This window comes from Lepisosteus platostomus, chromosome 5, assembly GCF_059453375.1.
Source record: "Lepisosteus platostomus isolate fLepPlt1 chromosome 5, fLepPlt1.hap1, whole genome shotgun sequence".
Classification (NCBI taxonomy): Eukaryota; Metazoa; Chordata; class Actinopteri; order Semionotiformes; family Lepisosteidae; genus Lepisosteus; species Lepisosteus platostomus.
Genome location: NC_142615.1, coordinates 22,240,809 through 22,246,325, shown reverse-complemented (window position 1 = coordinate 22,246,325; position 5,517 = coordinate 22,240,809). Strand labels below are relative to the sequence as shown.

Sequence of the window (5,517 nt, the reverse complement as noted above, 5' to 3'; positions counted from 1 at the left end):
GAAAACCGAGAAGAGGTCGGAGTGGCCTCTGTTGTTTATCAACGATCCAGTCAGGCAGTACTCCTCTGTAAAGTGCCGTTCGTTCACATCGATTGGCTTTTTTTTTGCCTTCATTAGTGCAAGTAGTAAAAGCAGAAACCCCTTTAGCCTGTCAGCACCCGGAGTTTTCCCCTTCTGAAGCTCTCCATAGCCTCTCAGCTCTTCTACTGTCAAATCCCCCTCAAGTACTTCCCTATCTTCTTCACTCAAAACATTTTCTAGCTTTGAGGTAAAAAAATGAATTTCTTCATCCTTTACCTCTGTAGAGTTGTACAGTCTTGAGTAGAAGTGTCACGCCCTCTGCAGCCAGAGGGCGGTATTCTCTGTCCTGTCCCTAGTTTCTGGTCTGCTGTCCTTCCTGTCCCTCTCTTTCCCTTGGGCTAAATATTTCAGGGTCTTGCACTCTGTCCTCGCTCAGCACTGACGTTCGGATGTCCTGAGACCCGCCTAGCACCAGGGCGCACAGGTTTCTATACGGCATTCCTGAACTCTTTGCACTAATGAGCCTGGGCCTTTTTCCCGTCTCGCCGCTACGCATATGGGTCTTTTTCCGCCCTCCTGCTCCCCACGGTTAGTCCCCTTGGACGTCCGTGACAAGAAGGCCTCGATGCAGGAGAGGATAGCACTCAGCTCTGTACTCTCTCTTCCCTCCTCATCAACTACACTTTCCATGACAGACTTGGAGCCTACCACTTTCCTGAAAAAGAAGCAAGTACACTTCTCATTTTCTTCCAAGAACTGCACTCAGCTTCATAACAGCACTCCTCGACTACTTTCTTCCGCTATGCTCCGGACATCCTTTTTTAAAAGGGTGATATCCTCGAGCACATCCAAGCCACTGTCTCGTGTAGAGACGCTGCAGCTGCCTCTGTTTCCTGGCTAGCACTCCTCTCCGTCTGGCAGCAGCCTTCCTTCCCTCAGCCATGAAAAAGGCCCTTGTCCTCACCTTCACCTCCTCCCACCACTCTCCTACTGACTCGTACAGACACTGCAAGGACAGCCACTGTGATAGTTTCTCCTTGTAGCGGGATACTACCCCCTCGTTCTCTAGCAGCTTTGTGTTGAGTTTCCAGAGGCCTGGGCCAAAGACAGTCCCGCCCTGGAGTTCCACTCTACACCCTAAAGCCTGATGATCTGAGAAGAAGACAGGCTGAAGAGCGACCCCAAAAACTTTCACTCTCTCTGAGACAAAGCAATAGTCAATTCTGGAGCTGCTATTCCTCCCTGACCATGTATATCCTGCTGTTGTGGGATATATACATCTATATGTGTCTGAGAGTTTAAAGTCTTGAACTAAGTTTTGCAGGGCCAGTGAGCTGGAATCCAATTTTATCGGAGAGCTAGACTGCCTGTCTGTATGCTTTAAGATACAATTAAAATCCCCTCCCACTATCACGTCTGTGCTACATAACAATAGGGGAGAGAGTGCTTTGAGTAGCTCCACCCTTCCTCCAACGTCAGTAGGACAATACACATTGATTAGCCGCAGGTTAACGGTCCCCCATTCCACATCCACACACAGCAACCTGCCATCTATGACCCTCTGAATACTTTTCAATTTGAATGCCCATCCTTTGAAAAGAATGGCCACACCAGAGGCTCTGTTGTTATTGTCCCCTGACCAATCAGAAGGCCCTTTATCCCACCTATCTGCAAAGCTTTTATATCTCTCTTGATTTACTTCTTTTTCTTTTTCTTCTTACCAATTTCCTGCCAGCCATCCTCTGAATGAGCCTTCATCAGGGTGGCAGCAGTAAAAGTGTTCACGGAGTCCATTTCAAGGAAGGGGGTAGAAGGTGGGGTGGAGGGGTTCCAGCTGTCCCCATCGCCATGCTCTCCTTCCTCCTCGCTCGGGGAGAAAACAGAGTCATTTTTCCTTTTCCTCAAGTCCAGCTCCTGGGAGCACTGAGGGGAAAGGGGTGCAGCCGATGCACCAGTCTCCTCTTCCCCCTCACCCACCAGCTGCTACAGATCCTCCGTGATGGACTGGATGGAGGAGAGGAGGACATCTCTAGCACTTGCAGAGTCTGAGAAAAGCAGCTCCGCTGAATCCTGGGTATCCTCGCTGGACCCGCTCCACCGGGGGGCCCCACACTGGCCCTCGTTCTGAGGAGCAGGAGTGGGGGAGGGGTCCTCGCTGTTCTCGGGGGTTTTCAAACCCTCGTGCTTGTCTGGTGCAGTCTGCGGTTGTGGGGGCGTAGTGGATTTCTTTTCCACCGGCCCCGGAGCCACAGCAGGACTGATCCTGGCTGGAGGCTGAGAGTCTTTGTCCAACAAGGGTTCTTTGTTTGACTTGTTATTTGCTTTGGATTTTCGGGCCGGTTTGGCTGAAACAAGCACTGCCTCATCCTTTCTCATTTTGAGTTTATTGGCGTAGGCGTGAGGGCAGTTCTTAAAAACGTGTCCTTCCGAGCCACATAAATTGCAATTTGGCAGCATTGAACAGTCAGAGGCTAAATATCCCTGTTTGCCACAGGTCTTGCAGCATTTCACAGTGCAGGACAATGCCAGGTGTCCCGCAGCACCACAGCGCCGACACACCTTTGGTTGTCCCACATAAAAAACATAGCCATTGCAGGTGCCCAGCCGGATTGTAGAGGGCAGGTGCCTTAAGCCTCCATTTACATTGTCCGGTAGCAAACGAACCTCGAATTTCCTTGCCTCCTGTTTTTATACTGTCAACATCTCTAACCTCAGTTCCATGGTGGACGGTGCAGTACTGGTTAAGCCAGGTTTGAATGTCCTCCGTCTTTGCCAGATTCGAGAACATAACAACATGCACTGTTTTCCTCTCTCTCTGTGTCAGAGGCTGCAAGTTGATCTTCTCAAGGGCAGGAACTTTCCCTCTTTTTGCCTCAAACACATCCACACATTGTTCAAACAGAGAATAGGTAGCAAAAACAACCTCAAATGCTTTCTGACCTGGGAGAGCGAAGATGAAATCCAAGTGCCGAGGTTCAAAGCCAAGTTCCTTCTGCAACAATTTTCTGCTGAACTGCATACGATCCATGAAGAGATCATCCAAAAGTTCAAAACGCACAGCATTCTTGCGGGATCCAAAATTTGCCATTTCGTAAACTGCAAAGCAAACACTGCTTCCACAAAACAAGAAAACAATCCAACTACTCCACCTACAGGCTGATCAAGGTATCTCCCCTGCCAGGTAAGTATGAGCTGTACAAGCGGCCCGCACCCACAGCACAAAGCGCGCAGCCTAGGCCAGCTCCTCGCCCCGCACGCCACCGCCTCCTGCTGGGCCCACTCTTTCGCACACTCACACGCCACACTAACACTCAAAAGGGTGGGCAAAACGAGAAAACGAGCGCGCCGTTTCCTACACATCTGCAGTCGCAAATGCGCATTCGCAGCATGTCCCAGGACGCAATTCGGCCTCATTTGCATAGCACCAGACCCGCAAATCGCTACGCAAGCTCGCGTCGTGCGCCTGCCACGCACCGAACAAACACCGGAGCCTTTTCGGCAATTTCCAAAAAACGGGCCTGCTCGCCTGCCCACAAGGCTCCGTCTCTTACCCGCTCTCCAGAGCCTGCTGCCTTCTGTGCTGTTCTCTCGGCACCGCTGCAGCGCACACAACTCCTGCAGCGCGGGGAGAAAGTTTCCACGCTCCGCCGCAGGGAAGGCTCGCTCCGTGCGCACATGTCCTTTCAATGCCAGTTCAACAAGTGCTCTGCATTAGCAGTGTCGGGGCTCCGGCGTGTCGCACCTCACCTCACCTCGCACAGCCCCCTCCTTGAATGTCTGGCGCTGGGCATGCCCCGCTCTCCTCCACCTTATCTTATCGCGTGTGACCACCGACAATGGCCACAATGCCGGGGAATGGCACCTGTAAAGTGTTAATTGGGGCACAGGAACAGCCCGTCTCGTCTCGGGGGCCGGCTTCAAAGACAATACAGCAAACACAGCGGGGCGGGGGAAGAAGACGACACGACACATGCAGGTACATTCAGCTCCGGCGGGAACGAGTCATTTGTCGGTCTTTTCAAGTGCTGGGAGTCGAGTAATCCTTCGCTTGTATCGTTTCTCCCCGGTGACTAGATCTCACCCTGCGACTCTCGACTGGGCTCACCCACGGCAGCCCAGCAGGTGTGAGCCTAGCTGGCACCCGGATGGGAGATTCCCCCCGGAAAAGCTCAGGTTGCTGCTGCTCCTACAAGAGGTGTGACTGGGACCAGTAGGGAGCGCTCACCCTGCGGTCTGTGTGGCTTTCTTATGCCCCAGCATCCTGATGGAGACACTCTGCTGCACAAACAGGCGCCGTCCTTCAGGGGAGGCATAAAACCGAAGTCCCGACCCTCCTTGGCCATTAAGAAATCCCAGGGTGTCTCTCAAAAAGAGACTCCGGGGGTGTCTCTCTGGTGTTAGTGTTCCCCTTTACCAATCAGTCGGGGTCTCCTCCTAATCCCCGTCTCATATGTAACAATCAATGACGAGGCCCCCCTGTCCCGCGATATTGTATTTGTCTCCTGGCCGCTGGCTAGCGCCGTGAGATTTAGTACTCGCGCAAGAGACCGGGGGCAGAGCGCGAACGCGGTCCCCCGCCCCCCACAAAGTGTATGCTCCAGGTTCCCTCTCGGGGCTCTGCAACACAGCGGAAAGGCAGCGAGAAGAAGCCTCTTGCTCTGACGCCGCAAGGCCACAAGAGGGCGGAGGCGCCGCGCGCCCGGCCGACGTGTTGGACTGGTGCGCTTTATGTGCTGAAATAAAAACGCGACAGCCCAGAAATGTTTTCAGAGTGCTGTGCACTGGAGGTTTTTGTCTTGTGAAGACTTGCCTTGTGCTCCTCCGTGCAGTTTGTTTGTTCTCCTCAAGTGCGGGACAAGCCAACACAAGGGAGCACATTCGCCAACATCCAGGTACGCAATGCGATTTGGAAAGAGGCTCCTTTCCAAAGAGTTGCACACGAACGATCCTTCAGTCCTGCTCGGGGGGCACAGAGCCCCAGCCACACACAGCTTCAAGTAGCGAGTTAGGCACGATGGCTTTTCCTTGTGGCCACACCACCCTGAATGTGCCTGATCTCATCTGATCTTGGAAGCTAAGCAGGGTTGGGCCTGGTTAGTACTTGGATGGGAGACTTCCTGGGAATACCAGGTGCTGCAAGCTTTTGCTCTCTTGGCCAGCAGGGATCGCCGTTGGTGCCGTAGGCTTTGGGAGGAAAACCTGGAGGATGGAAAGGTGATCTATAGCCTCATCTCTAGAAATGTTTTGTTGCTATGGCATGTGTGTGACCCATATAAAAAAAAACCCGTTTGTAAAACGAATATCGAAGCTGCCTCTAAATCTGCAAATGAAGATGAGTCGATAAACCACTTGTTTTTCGTATAACTATACATATATTCATTTATTACTGATTTCATTCATTGAGCACAGATACAATAGAGGTACAGCCATTCACTGTTTGATATGTCTGCACTGGTACAGAACCTAGCAATCAGAAAACGGGTGAAACTGTCTTGA

General features: G+C 52.1%; 1 non-coding gene across 1 annotated transcript; it reads left to right on the top strand.

The window, feature by feature from the left end:
- The first annotated feature begins 5,044 nt into the window (after positions 1–5,044).
- On the top strand, positions 5,045–5,163 carry LOC148664937 (5S ribosomal RNA). The gene has a single exon (XR_015938418.1). It is a non-coding gene; the product is annotated as a 5S ribosomal RNA (ribosomal RNA).
- The last annotated feature ends 354 nt before the right edge of the window (positions 5,164–5,517 follow it).